Source organism: Tachypleus tridentatus, chromosome 1 (assembly GCF_004210375.1).
Source record: "Tachypleus tridentatus isolate NWPU-2018 chromosome 1, ASM421037v1, whole genome shotgun sequence".
NCBI lineage: Eukaryota > Metazoa > Arthropoda > Merostomata > Xiphosura > Limulidae > Tachypleus > Tachypleus tridentatus.
In genome coordinates, this window is record NC_134825.1 from 179,098,093 (window position 1) to 179,114,733 (window position 16,641).

At 30.7% G+C, this 16,641-nt stretch overlaps 2 long non-coding RNA genes across 2 annotated transcripts in view; one reads left to right on the top strand and one right to left on the bottom strand.

The window, feature by feature from the left end:
* Positions 1 to 16,641, top strand: part of LOC143231593 (uncharacterized) — a 161,667-nt gene that overhangs the window by 16,306 nt on the left and 128,720 nt on the right. The window lies entirely within an intron of this gene.
* Positions 5,250 to 7,838, bottom strand: LOC143257402 (uncharacterized). The gene is made up of 3 exons (XR_013031838.1): positions 7,170 to 7,838; positions 6,703 to 6,856; positions 5,250 to 5,483 (listed from the first exon to the last, which is right to left on the bottom strand). It is a non-coding gene; the product is annotated as an uncharacterized LOC143257402 (long non-coding RNA).

Below are 16,641 nucleotides of genomic sequence, written 5' to 3' on the forward strand. Positions count from 1 at the left end.
AAACATTGTTCTCTAATTTATTTTAATGAAAGTTTTAATACTCATACCAGCTATCTTCAAATACAGTACACCTCTCTGTGAAGACATAATTATGAGAAATAACCGTCTAGAATGCTATATTGCAGAAAATTGGAAACTGGATTCACTGAAAATAATAAAAAATCCTCCCAAATTTGCAAAGTGCATCTTTTAAAAACAATTTTACTTTAAACATAGAACCAAAAATCAATGATCATGAAGTTATAAAAATCATCTGAATTTAAGAATGCAGCCTTACTCTTAAATAGTACCACCTGTGGTACTAATTTATCTCTATTAAGCCTTTTAGTGATCTCTAATCATCTGGGTAAAAAAACCTTTAAAAGTAGACTTATTCGTGAAACACCACTGAAAACCTTTCTTGTAAATAGATTGGACCACCAAAAGATTGATAATAAGCAAAATACATGATTTCATGATTGTTGAGACAAAATTAAAATTTGCCTACTTAATTGTATTATTTTTTTATTCATGTTATTGTTACACAAAACTACAACAAAATCGACTGAGCATTTTGAACCACAACATAGACAGATATGCTATATGGAATACTGTGAATGTCCATGACTTACTTAAAAATTAATTATTTTTCAGTAAAAGATGCGTTATGTGGTTATAAGTACATAACAGATGCAAAATTGTTCTGAGTGGACTCATGTTAAACAAGTTTACACAAAACCTTGAGAAATAATTACTTCAAAAAACACAACTCGTTATTTAAGGAGATGTTTTAAACACTTGTTTTATTTGAAAGAGCTGTTTTTCTACTGGAATAATTTTATACGTGCCTAGTGGGGGTCATGTCTCACTCTAAACACATATTTTCTCATTGCTGTGCATTAAAAATGTCAACATAGGAGATAATTAAAACCTACGTATTTAAAATCCACAAATAGAGAAAATAAAAAAAAAGTAAGCAAATAAAACTGTAGGTCTATTGTTCACAGTTTACACAAGCAACAAATCACCATTTTGATTCCACTATAAAATTAAAAATTATTTAAAATGATATTTATTGTGTTACAGGACACCACAGATTTCTGCAAGAAATTGACAATACTTTAAAACTTCCCCATCCTTAATTATGTCACACTGTGAAATTTTCTAAGTTCTTCATTTTTAGCCATCAAAAAATCCAGTATTTTACTAGTATGTACATCAGTTGGAAACTACAGTTAGTGCATTTTCTAGTGTTTTTATTGGAAACAGCCACAACAAAATTAGGGGATTCTGATGTTGCATATTATTATTGAAGCCACTGTTATTCATCATTACTCAAGTTTATTTCCCTGGTAATATTTCAACAGATTTTTGACACTGTATGATTACCATAACAGATGTCACTATTCAATATCTCATTGGTGATTCTTTCTACTGATTTTTGTACTTAGCAGAAGTCACAAGTACATATTCAGTATTTATTACCACTGCATATATCACTCTTTCATTAGGCTATTGCAGTTTTAAATAGGTAGTGTCAGTAAATGTTATTGATAATTAACAATTTAGCAAAGTGTGCCACTGAATGAATTATTTGTGTTGCCTTATTCTAAAAAACACTTGTATACAGCAGGCTGTTGAAGAACAAACATATTTGTTATGTAAACCTATCAAAGTAAGCATGTGACTGTGTATGTTTATGTTACATTAACCTTTGTTGTATTATATTAAAAGAAACATTATTCCATTGCGTTGAGATTCCTTTGTTGCTGTTCATATTTTGTTACATAATAGTGCAAGCTGATGGAAGCTAGTCATTAAGATTTGTTATCATACAATCTCTGCCTTCACAATGGTATTTTGAGAACAACTTTACAGTTTGTTTGTTACAGGTGTATACCAGTAAATATGTTTATTCTCTCTTGCACATTTTTATTTATTTTTAATATGTGGTGGATGAGTGAAACATAAAGCAGAAGTAACAGTAAACTGTTAAGAAATATGTAACATTCAACTGAATTCACATGCACTTGTGTAGTTTAGAATGTATTCTGTATAAATGAATATAAAAATCAACTTAAGTAACAATATAATAAAAACTCATTCTAGACTGTCAGAAAAATAAAAAACACAACATGAATCAAAATACAGAGACTGTATTGTCAAGCCTACGACTAAAGACTCTAAAAAAGTAAATAAATACAGCTGGAAGTAATGTCTGTATTATTTTCTTAAGCTATAAACCCCTCTTTTAACTCCATGGCTACAGTACTTATCAAAATAGTTTGTTTACTTTTTAAGAGTCCCGAGTTGTCAGTTTGAAAATACAATTTTTATATTTTGATTCAACTTTTCCGACGATCCCTACACCCCTTCCCAAATTAATAATTTTTAATAATAATGTACACATACGCATACATACATATTACTGTATATAGATAAGTTTCTCATTCCCACTGAACACCAAACACTGTTACTGTGTTAAATAAAGTCTTCATTACCTATTGAACCTGTTTCTAAACTTCATTGTTCTCATATTTGGTTCTTCTTTAAATCTGAAATCTTAAACGTTTACATAACTTTAGTGTACACACCTATATACTTCAAATTAATTCATAAATAAATACTCTCAAATAGTGATACCACAGACCAGGAAAATATGGTGTGCAGTACTTGTCTCTTTCAAAAGGAAACACATGGTTCATTTACATGTTACAGTGTACATCACAGAAGCATTTAGAAAAACACATCAGTGTAAAACTAAGTAATGAATTTTCATAACTTGTAAGAAATAAAGTTCAAACACATGGACTTAGAAAAAGAACCAGAACTGATAAAAACTGCTGTAATATTCCTTCTGAAGTTCAATTTACATTATTTTTGAAGGAGATAATAAAACCACAACTTAGGTATTGGAATATCTAACCTGTTTTTTTGTTTTGTTTAAAAAAAGGGATAAAATTTAATGAGCTTTAAATGATTTGCTTTGTTTTGAATTTCACACAAAGCTACACAAGGGCTATCTGTGCTAGTCGTCCCTAATTTAGCAGTATAAGACAAAAGGGAAGGCAACTAGTCATCACCACCCACTGCCAACTCTTGGGACACTCTTTTACAAACAAATAATGGGATTGACCATCACATTATAATTATGCATCAAGTGCCTTAACCACCTGGCAGCCAGACCGGGAACTTTAAATGAGAATATTTCAAACAAGCATAAAAGTTGACATTTTAAACTTTCAATCTCAAACAATGTTCTATCAAGATCTTTAAACTTTTATTATTAACATCAATTTTTATACTTTGTTATCTTTTAAACTATATGTGGTGCATTTATACTGAATTACTTAAAAAAAGTGTTTTATCACCCTCTTTAAATTATACCTTTGAAGACCATTCACCCAAAATAACTATCTTTCAAGAAGAATAAGGCATTTTTTTAAGTTTAATAATTTTCAATACTTTTAAAAAGAATTCATACAAAAGATACACAGCTTGTTAATTTTGTTTGATAGAGTATATTTAGTTACAATTTTGTTGTAAAACCAACACCAAACACTTCTACTGTCATCATAAAACTTACAATCTGATACAACACTGCCATCATCAACAGATAGATCTTGTATAAAAACAAAACAAATGGAAAAACTGGACAAAAAGTCAGATTTTTGTTTTGATGTTTATTATAAATTGATAATAGTGATGTTCTTACCCCTGTAATAAAGTTTACTTTCCTTTTCTTTAATGTTGATAACTTAGCTAAATATTCTGGCCTTGGATGTTCCTGGTGATATAAAAACAAACCACATTATGATCAAGAGTTCAGGAAAAAAAAAATCTTTGTGTTAAGAAATTTACATTTTTAAACATATATTTTTGAGAAACTTTCTCAAAAGAATACTTCTAGAGAACATTCAAATATTATTTTTATAAGACAAAGTTTGAAAAGATGTTCAAAGGGAAATACTAGAGAGTAGCTGTAAATATAATACTGGAAACAAACAAAGTTAAAAGTCCTGAGCACCCAATCAAGGCAGGAAAACAAGGTCATTAACCCTTTCACATCAAGTAAGTCAAACTGCATATGTCACAACCTTTTACAGAGTTAAATTCAAAATGTAATTAAGCTAGTTTATTATCGATGTATACAAGTAAACTTTGTATCACAATGTAATTACTGAATCAAATTTTAATTGTATTTAAGTTCTTAGATTCTCCCTTCTTCCATAATTTATTTATCACCCCTCCAAGAATTGAATAATTTTATGTAAATTTCAGTGGAATCCCTCTAAAGCAGCCACCTTCAGAACTGAGACAAACTGGCTTGATGAGAGGGGTTCCACTGTACATAATTAGAGATTATATAAACAAAAAGGGACTGTGATTGAATAACCACTTTCAATGGGTGACCAGGTTTGGTCACCCATTGGCCACTTAGAAGGGTTCCACTGTAGTTATTACTCAGACAAGGCAAAAATTTTACAGCTTTCTATTTTATTTATTTATGATGTCATACACTAGGAAATTAGAGTCATTTGGCATGCACACCAATCACAGCCTCTCTTTTACAAGCTGCCAATAGTTATCTCAGATGTTGTATATCCATAGACTTACCACTGTACTAACAGGGGGCATTTAGTGTGGTAGTGCCATTAGTAAAGAACAAAAACAGATGCTGGTAAATAGTACATTTTTTGTTTTTCATGAGTATTCTTTATTTATTACTATAAAAGTAACTAAAATGAAAAAAACAAGAAAGTTGTTAGATTAGCTAAAATAAAGAATAACAATAATAAATATTCTTCATATTGTTTAATGTAATTCAATAGGGTAACATGAGTTAAATGTTCACCAAGTGATTTAAAACTTGTGATGAAGTATTAATAGTTACATGTGGTTCAAAGTCGATAAAACTATAAGATTAAGAATAAACAGATGTCACAAGTTTTTAGTTATTTAGGATAAACTATCATAGTTTAGGGCCACAATTTGCTGTCATTCTAGCACAATAAAAATGTAATTTTTAATTATTTAATATTTTTTTTTATTATGGTTATGAGGGTGTTTAAATTGACTGATCATTTAGAGAGTTATAGTTTGTAAAATAACAGATAAAATAAACTTTTTACTGACAGCAAACAACTGATATTTATTAAGGATGTTTAAAGAACTACATAAGTGAAATTTGAAAATTTGTAAATGAAGTATTTTTAATTTTAACATATAAAATCACTTTGTAATCAGAACAGTCAACACTATGACAACATATAATTAAAATATTTTTTATGATTACTGTCAAAGTTTGTGATGACACAACTAGTACCTTCAGAATCACAGTAGGTATACTGCCATGGTTAAAAGTTCATGTTAAATACACAAGCCCATTGTGATAAAGTTAGTTACTAAGGTACACATTACCTCTAAAGTATCAAAACTAGTCATATCCCAGTGGTGGGTAATTATTTCCAAATACTTTTTCCACAATTCAAGAAATATTACAGCTGAAAGTAAATAAAAACAAAGTGAAAGGTTTATCATCAGTAAAGAAAGAAATTGCAACAGAATATAAATCACTCTTTAAACTGATATGACTTGTGACAATTAATTCAACTATTTTTGTTCACCAAAGTGTTAGTAATTAAAAACTTTGTAAAGTGTTTTCTTTTTTCCTTGAAAAGTCCCAAATTACAGACAAAGAAATCTCAAAGTAATAACATGTTTTTGGAATTATTTTGAAGTGTTTGATGGGAGATTTCAGTTATAGAAGTTTGAAGTCTTGGATGTGAAGCAAATTTGATGTGCTTTATGTTGGTTTGAAATTAAGGCCATTTCAAGTAGTGTAAATATACAATGTTGGACCTTTTTATGCTGAAGTAACCCTTTTGCTATGGGTGTCCATTACTACACATCTCATGAGGATTTTCTTAGCGAGTTACTTTCCCAAAATTCAGGTCCTTTGTAAAGATCAGTTTTATATTACTGTATATAGTAGCATGAGCACACATGCACCGTGTCATTGTAACTTCTATACTGTTATCCAGGCACAGTTGAAAGATCAATATAATAAAAATAATAAATATATAAACAGAGAGTGGACAAGAAAAGTGGCCCCCCTTGAAAATGCTGTTAATTTGTTATATATTTTATTAGATAACAGAAAAATGTGTAAAATGCACTTCATGAGATCTGTTCAAATATGATATCAAATAAATTAACAACATTTTCAAGGGAGAGGCACTTTTCTGTTCTCCCCTTGTACATGAATGTATAATGTTATCAAATTTAAGCAATTTTATATGAGTTATAGTTTGTAGTTATTCCAGAAGGAAAAAAACATTATTTATATTAATTTCCTAATTGTTTATAGTGGTCAAATCTACCAAGCCCATACAGAGTTTCATTAGTAAAAATAACAGACAAAACATTAAGTTTTTTTCTGTACAAAAATGTTTGATAATTATCTGGAGGTTATAAAAATTTTGTATGTGAAATTTGAACATTTTCTAATGCATACAAGTAATTTTAATCTTAAAATCAAAATTACTATGCATGTTGGATAGTCAACATGCAAAAAGAAAATAGTTACAAGAAAAGCATTACTTAAAAAAAGTATTAAAACTCAATAACAATTTGATATTTTGTGTATGAAAGTTCTAACAGAGTCTGAAGTAGAGAATAATATTTATTCAACTTTAATATGTAAATCTATATTATTCTTACCCCAGAGTGACATACAAACAGCAAAAAATACAGCAGCACCATTGTCGAAAAGGTGAGTTATTCTGACAAAAGTGCATATCTGGCCTAATATTCCATATCTACATCACACCGAGGACATAAAATGGTGTCCTTGTAGTCTTCACAAATGTCCTTACTGCAAAAAAAATGCAGTTTTGTTTTAAGTTTATAGAATAAACACAGTACAGCTGTACATTTAAATCAATCATAATATACAACTATCAATTTCAATGATAATGACATATAAAATAACTGATTAACTGAAATTATGTTCAAATCAATTTATCACAAAAATTATTAAAATATTTTAATGGTTCAAAACACATCAACCAATAAAAATTAATGGTTCCAATTATTATTCTTTACAATTATTCCAGCTACAAATAGTTTGTGTGAAAATAATTAATTAGCTAAACAGTGATTAATTAGTCTAGCGATTAATCACTTACCACATTCCATCAATCACATAGCTCTAAGTAACTGATTTGTCTGAGGTATAAATTAGAAAATGATCAAACATGAGTTATAAAAATAATAAACTGTTTGGTAACTCTTTTTTCTCCCCCTTATTCAAACCTGTGAGCATCACCCATCAAGGTGAAGCATACAGAAAGCACAACACTCCTACTACTGAAGCTGGAATCAGCATACAGGTGTAATATCCAAACCAAACAAAGTACAGGGCTATCTTAACTCCAAAATACTCCCTGAAAAAAATGAAAGGAACAAACATTGAAGTGATTCTTATCAAAATATAGTACATACAATAACTAATGAGAAACCCCAAAAATACATCCATAATAATTTTTTTGTATATATTTGTCTTAATTGTAAACTCTGACTAGTATGAGAGCAAGGTGATTTTCATGCTAAAATTAATACAATTTATATATCTTTAATATTACAGTCTCCAAATTTCATTTGTATAGCTTCTAGAATCTTCTAATTGAATATCAACTTATTTTTTGGTAAATATTTATATGTTGTGCATTATTATCTCTACCCTTACACTACATGAGCTTAGGCCATTTGTTTAACCTTGTAACCAAAAAAAATATGAAATAATATTTTTTCCTTTCTAAAATCCCTGCAGATTACAATTAAAGCTTATCATTATTTATCAGGCTTGCATCAGTGAAATACGACAACTTCCTATATACTAAGCCTATGTAACAAGCTAGGAATCACCTTGTATACACTTAGTTCAAATTACAGCATAAAATTATGCAATACACACGATCTTCATACGTATATACATACATTGGAAAAAAATTAATCTATTTCTTCATTTATATTTCCTAATGTTACCTAACAAGTATTTTTTTCTTTTATAACAAACCAAATATGTACATAAAAATAACAAAAATCTAGTACTTAATTGTGAATGCTGTAATTCTTTTTGTTGTCAAAGATTTAAAGTGTTGAGAGATGCAAACCCAAATTTTCAATGGTGATGTTTTTGGTTTTTTTCCAAAATTATTTATTAATTTCAAACAGAATTTAGAGCACAAATAATAATAAACACAAAGCATACAATGTCCGATAATTATTACAATTTAACTGGTTTTCTAACCAAACATTGTGGATCAAAACAATTTCCTTAGCTGGTTAAGGAAGGTCGTCGGTGTTTGAGTAATAAAAGTTCATACCCTGGGAAGTCAAGTTCTCTATGACCTCTTCCTCCTTTCCATACTTATATGGACTTAGGACATGGTAGGAATTTTGGTTAAATTATGATTTCGTTCATTATGAACGAAAAATAACCAGGGGCGGTCAGAAACTGCTGTTTCTCTTCACCCCACACAAGGCAAGAATAAATTAATTACCTGATTACGGAAGCGAGAGATATGGTCAGGAGTGGCATGTTAGTTATTCGTACAACGCGATGGTCACGAATGACCTAGAAGTTGATAATGTGTTGAATTATCAACTGCCGGCTAGAGAGACGACGAAGAAAGATGAGGAAGGTTCAGCAGAACACCCACAAATCATTGTTTAAGGATGTTGTCTTGGAGAGAGCCGAGAGATGCAAACACAGTGCGCCGACATGATTAGGTCTCATGACTTATATGTATTAGCTATTAAACACTTAAAAATTTTGGATATTCAAAATTTAAATACTAATCTAAAATTTAGAAATCAAAATGACGTACCTCTTTTCAGGGCTGGGATCTATAGATCCTATGAAACAGAACTTTTGCTGTGGGGGGAAACGGGAGTACCCCGAGAAAACCCACTTTCACTGGTGAGGCGCCGAATTATATTCTTGGCTGATTGATATTTATAGCTGTGAACGGGCGCGAACCCGCGGATTACGAGGTAGCCCTTGTGTAACTTTACGAAAAACTGAAAACAAAACAAACATATCACGATATATTTACCCAGTGTAACAGTACTTTTTATATAATTGTTTAATTATGCTGATGGTATGAGATGCTAAAGTCTTGGATTTTTTTTAATATAGCATATGACCGGACAAAAAGAATTAAGAAACTAAAATAACTACACGATTTTTAAACAGATCTGGATTTTTTGTAATAAGTATAAAAAACTTTTATTTACCAATGACATTATGTTTGTAATCACCTTCACCATTTCCACATGTGTAAATTCCCGCGTTTTCAAATTGCACGTCAGTCAACAATAATTCGCTGCCATCTTTCCTTTGTATTCTCTCCCTACTTGTCACTACTTCATTCAGAGGTGTGTACCAATTTATCAGTTTTCCTTCTTTATTATGAACATCTTTTGAACATATTATTGTAACAGTAGAACCATGTATAATTTCGTGGTCTACTGTAGACCCTGAAGCAAGCAGTAAACTAATGTAAATGTACATTAATTCACTTAAAATAGCCATAGATATAATTATTCTTGTTTTCACTGTAAGGCCTTATATTTAACTTTCTTTTCTGTTTCTAAGTGAAATATTGCTGTTAATCACACTAGTGTTTTAATTTTACTAATACTACTTATTGTTAATACGTTCAAGACGTACTCTGTAGACAATGTAATAATAGCTGGATTTCATTACCGAAAGAGCTTTTCTCAACTGTATTCTCGCCGAGGGCAAATCGCAGTCAGCCCACTATAGAATTGTACTTAATTCAGAAATCTGTACTGCAAAATAAAAATAATTGTGAAAAATTAATTAATTACCAGAGTTATTCAAGTTTATTATTTTCGTTTATTAAACCATATTAATTTAACAGAAATAACATTTAAATCGAAATCACCCTTCTCGATATTGAATGTACTTCAGCCACTACCTTTGAATTTAATGTCACCCACAATGTGTATTGATTAAAAATGTTATTATTAAGACAAGGCTGATTTGGTAAGAATTAGCATAATTCGTTATAATCCAAAGAAAGACTTCGAATCCCCATCACACAAACATGTTCGCCCATTCAGTAGCTGGGGCGTTGTAAAGTGACAGATAACCCCAGTATTCATTAGTAAAAGAGTAGCTAAAGAGTTGGCGGTGGGTGGTGATAACTAGCTGGCTTTCTTCTAATCTTACACTGCTAAATTAGTTAGAGCTAGCGCAGACAGCCCTCGTGTAACTTTGCGCGAAATTCAACAAACAAATGTATGTAATATAAGTTCAATGTTTTTCAATAAGTGCAAACCAGCGCTAGTCATCCCTAAGTTATCAGTAAAGGCTAGAGGGAACACTTGACATTTAATTATAACTGTACTTTCATCTTGTCTAGTTATATTACAACAAATTGAGTAGAACACTTAACATTTATTTATAACCGTACTTTCATGTTGTCTCGTTATATAACAACAAATTGAGTAGAACACTTTACATTTAATTATAACCGTACTTTCGTGTTGTCTAGTTATATAACAACAACTTGAGTAGAACACTTAACATTTAATTATAACCGTACTTTCATGTTGTCTAGTTATATAACAACAAATTGAGTAGAACACTTAACATTTAATTATAACCGTACTTTCATCTTGTCTAGTTATATAACAATAAATTAAGTAGAACACTTAACATTTAATTATAACCTTACTTTGATCTTGTCTAGTTATATAACAATAAACTGAGTAGAACACTTAACATTTAATTATAACCGTACTTTCATGTTGTCTAGTTATATAACAACAAATTGAGTAGAACACTTAACATTTAATTATAACCATACTTTCATGTTGTCTAGTTATATAACAACAAATTGAGTAGAACACTTAACATTTAATTATAACCGTACTTTCATGTTGTCTAGTTATATAACAACAAATTGAGTAGAACACTTAACATTTAATTATAACCATACTTTCATGTTGTCTAGTTATATAACAACAAATTGAGTAGAACACTTAAATATAAGTTTTGACAAAAAATATTAACATACTAAATCGTTACAGCAACTGTTGACACATCCTGGAAAAGTAAATATATTTTTGTAATTGTTAACTATTTTACCAAAACAATACCACTCTGTCATATATATGTTTTTATGTAAATATAAGTTTTTACAAAAAATATTAACATACTAAATCGTTACAACAAGTGTTCCAACCTCTTGGAAAAGCTTTTCTGTAAAAACCAAAGCTGTTTAATACAATAAAAACCATGAAACTTATGAAGAAGTATCTCATTATAACAATGTGTTTTAACAAAAATAAACATTTTTTAACTTTCAAAGAAACAATAAAAGAAAACAATTACGTCTACAAAGATCTTTACTATCAGCTCCTTCTTCATCAGTAATTTTATTTTCGGGTCAAGTTATACAGGCGTCAGAAGCAAAATGTGCCATATGAGTCTTTCCTGGGCACGTAAGTTTGTAATCCATTGTCATAGTGACCAGGAGGACATGGATCTAAAACTGTTACAAGTACATAGCTAAACATTTATTTACCCAGTGTTAATTTTTATAGTCCTATCAACGAGTTTATTATCAAAAAACAAATGTATTGTATCAAAACTACATGATATTAAAAGTCTTTCATCTTTTAGTGTTTAATGGAAACTAATAACCTTATTGTGTGTAATATATACTTACAACATCTGTCAGCATCTCTTCGGTATCCTCGAGTACAAGTGAGGTTTTCTGCTGGAACATACACTGAAGAAAACAAGAGAAAGTTAAATCTTTTTTAGCTCATTTACTGTCACCGATAGGAATAGAAAGTTTTACACAGCGCGAGATTCGTGAGAAAAATAAACGCGTTCTTCAAAACGGTTTCTTAACAGCAAAATTTTATTTCTTTATACACTTAGTAACTGAATCAACTCATTAAACTAATCACAGAATTTATCTCTATCAATTAGGTTAAACCTTGAAGTACGTTTCATTTACTTTGGTATTTCTCTTGTAAAATTTTATATTTGGCAAAGTTTAATGTAAAACTATTGATTCTAATGTCAGTTATGAAAATACAGGATCTTTTAGGAATATTACGCTGGTAAAATGTGTCAGTATATGATTTGAAAGTGTCTTGCAAACAAGAGTTGGAGGTCAGTGGTGATGACCTTCTCTCTGTCCTTACACTGCTAAATTATGGACGGATAGTCATCGTGCAGCTTTGTGCGAAATTAAAAAACAAACACGTGTGCCAGAATCCGTTGAAACAGAATATAATAATTTTGGTAGTACGTGAAGACAACAAGGTAGAACTGGTGTTTATTGAAGACGGAAATTTATTTTATCATGTGATAAATACAGTTGTCGAGGATATTCCATTTCTTGAATATTTCATATTATAAATTCTATTTTTAGGTGAATTAATAACATTCGAATAATCATTTAATAAAACAGACCAGTGAAAGATTCTGAAACCAGATAAAAGTGATGGAATAATAACCTTAACGAATCAGAGAATTAAAGTGCTAAGAGATAGACAGATAGTAGTAATAAGAAATTTTATTAAAGTTGTTAAACTCTATCATATCAAAATGTAATAGTTCATATCTTATTAGAATTACATGATATGAAACAAAACGTATCGTTTCCTGATATGTATCGATATTACCGTTCAAGCCATAAAAACTGTTTTCTTTTTCTTTAGAATGACGTTTTAAATTTCTGTGAGATGAAAGAAACTATTAGTAAAATATTTTATACTGTCTGTAAATTCCTAATAAAGTATATTACTTCAACACTTTTGATCCAAAATTGGCGAGCAGGTTTAGTGCGGCGGGGATGCGAACTCGCGACCCTCAGATTACGAGTCACATGCCTTAACCCACCTGGCCATGCCGGGCCGTAGATTAATTAGTATTAGAACACAGATTTTTCTCTCAGTGTTATTTTGCATATCATGCTGTTTCCTGGAAATAATTTATGCATAAAATAACCTATATAGAGAGCAATTCCAAGCTATTGGAATAAATTTTTCCAATATTACAATATCGTTTTCTTCATATTACATTAACGAACATTTTTGGAAAAGGAAATACTTTTTTATGAACGACTGATTTGTCTTTTATAAGTGATACACAAGCCAATTCCAGGTGGGAATTCTCGTTTTTCTGAACAGTCGCATTAGGATGGAAACCCCGCCTTCCTAAACAGTTGCGTAAGGAGGAAAGACTACATACTTGGGCAATCACGCCGGTACAAAAACCCCACACCCCTTTACAATCGCGTTACGATGGAAAATTCACATTTCTAAACAAATCTGTTAAGACAGAAATCCCATATTCCTGGATGATCGTGTTAGTTTAGATATTCCTAATTTCATAGGCTTAAAAATTAATTCAGACATGTACATCTGATTGTTTGTTTGTTTTTGAATTTCGCGCAAAGCTACACGAGGGCTATCTGCGCTAGCCGTCCCTAATTTTGCAGTGGAAGACTAGAAGGAAGAGAGCTAATCCTTTTGGCCATACCAGGCCCTTATAAAACTGAAAAAAAATGTAATTTACAAGTACGTGTTGAATTGCTCTGCGTGGAACCTAATAACTGTTAAAAATTCGTACAGTAATTTTAAATTTGATAATTATATCGGTGGTGTTTCAAACTTTAATGATCGGACGTTTAGTGACAACTTAGTTGAATTAATCACGGTAAATGTTACGCTCCACCTCCACGAGTGGCACAACGCTAATTAAATCTTTGGACTAATAACGCAAGAAGTCGGGTTTCGATTCGATACCCATGGTGGATACAGCACAAATAACTCATTGTGTAGCCTTGGGCTTAATCACAAAAAAATCTAAAAATTAAATATAAGTAAATATAATCTTCGAAATTCAGTGCAAATATTATTCGAGGGCTTATTCTCAAGTATGTGTATTAGATCAAAACGAATTTTAAAATGAAAAGTACAGTGAATTTAACTACAATGTTAGAAACTGGGCTGAGGCGAAAGAGTTTGGGACTTTGGCCATGTCCTTAGAGAATGATCCTTCTCTTCATCCGGTGAACGCACACGGACATTATTTATTGTGTAAATACCCTTGTAATCCTTAACCCCATTGGATACTCTCGTTTGAAAGAACACTTTACTTACAAGGAAAGAAATGGAGTTTCAGTAACTTGTTTAAAAATACACTTTATTTGTATGGCACATATATTTCCACATTTATACGTAAACGTTCAACCTATGTTTCTTTACCAGACGCATAACTAAAATCTATTACCCGTATGTCAACTTATGATTTTTTTTTAATATTGGAAAATAGTCTCTGTGGCATAGACAAAAGTAATAATTTATGCTTTTCTTAAGCAGAAATATACGGTAGCCTAAAAATCTATTGCTATAGCTGCCAAATAGTTAAATAGTATAAACTGATTCAAGCATTCTATATTTTAATAATTTCGTTTTGAATTTACTTTTTGATCAATCATGTAACGTTAAAATTACAGCTTTTACAAAAAGTAAGATTTGTTATCAGGAAAGGTACGACGTTTTGATTACTGGTTCGATCATTCTCAAATACACAAGTTTTAACGGCAAGAAAACATCAATAATATCATTAGTCCACAAAAACTTTGGTCGTAAGTAGTTTAGTAAAATGTTATTATAAAATTGATGGAATTATACCCGATCAGTAATTCAATAGTTAGATAATATAGTATATTCATAAATATGTGGATGCCTTATAATAATATTCGTAAGGATACAGGTTACAACAACACTTAATGCTTAAATTTTACACCGATACTAAGTGGACCTTCAGGGTGTGCGCGTAGGTATTATTACTTATCTACGTGCTTACGTGCATGAGCGTGCGCATCTTATTATGTGAAAAAAAAACATATAGAAAGGAAATTTGATTGCCGTAGCTTTAAGAAGGAAGAATCTAGAAACCTGAAATTTTGCATCCATACATGAAGTAGAGCTAATTACATTTCACCTGGTGAAACAGGGACTGTACAAACTAGTGTAATTTATTACCCATCTTATCAAAAACTTTACCATTAAAACTTGTGTATTTTAGAATTATCATATCAGTGATCGAAACGTCATATCTATTCTGAAAAACAACTGTAAAAGTTGTAACTGTAAACAGTATTCTGGAATCTACTTCCTGTTTCTAGCGGCTCATAGAATAAATTTGAGGTTGTTTTGTTGTTTTTTTCAAGTACAAACTTTTAGCTCATATTTCCATCTCTTGACCGATTTGATATCTAATTACAGTCGCTACTATTGAGAATTCTCTCTTGTTAGATTTACGAATACTAAGAGCTATTAAAACATAATCACAGGCTATTTCTCTATTGTCTATTAGTTCTTTCCCTGTTAGCTAAGTTTCAAATCCGTTAGGTGTGTGTGTTCCTAACTGCGTGTCTGGTTAGAAATCCTAATAATTCTTAATCTTATTTCGCATTTTAAATAATCGTTTACGCGTACTCTGGATAAATTACAGAATCGTTTCGCTGCCATATGCTGTTAAGTAACACTGTAATGCATATTTTCTCGAATATTATTTTGAAGCATATACAAAATTATGAACATAATATTTTAACTAACCACTGAATTATTGATGGGGTCACATTTTGCTAAATTATTTGTGACCAACTTGTTTGTAATCCAATGACATTACTGGGGCCCTAATAACAATAGTAACACTAAAGAAGGAAATCATAATATCACATGTAATGCAATATTATGATATTGGTATAATTAGTTTACCCTTTCATAACGAGGATATAATATATCTTTATTTATATATACACATTTTTGTGCAAGTGTTCTGTCTGTAGGTAGCATTTTTCTGGTAAATCGGATGTATGAAGGTCATAAGCATACGCTAATATTCTACTTAAGTGAACATTACTTAGTACAATGGCGACTTCATAGAAGTGAGTTCCTGTTTCAGCGGTTTTGGGTCTGTTTTGTGAAGTATAGCTGATTACGTTTCACCTGGTCAAACAGAGACTGTACAAACTAGTATAAGCAAGGTTTCCTTATTTCTGGAATGTACATTTTGCAGATGTTTAAAGACATTAGATCCCCTTATTACCACAAAGGTCAATACTACTGTGTGAAATCTTTATTTTTATATGCTTTACATAGAATAACGAGTGGTCTCACACCGGTTGTAACTGATTTACTGTTATGCATTTATGTTAATGTTTATGTTTGTTTCAGTTTGATGCATGTGAATTATATTGTTGTTCTCTAAATTTGTAGAAGATTCTCGAGAGCAAGAATCAACGATATAAGGTTCCCGAAAACACTAGTATGTCATTGGACATTTGATAATAGGTCATCTAAGAACGTCGAAATGTTGTTCTCTGCTTTATTAGTAAAAGTGTTAATACCCATACCAACCGTACTGAGATATTTAGATATAAAGTAAGCACAACTGTATTTGTGAGAAAATAATACTCAACAAGCTCTGGTTCGCCTTTTCTCTTTATGATTATCATCAGAAATTGTCCAGTGTGGAAAGTAATCAGAGAATACTGTCTTAGATGAATGATGTTATGTTATGCACCATCGGAT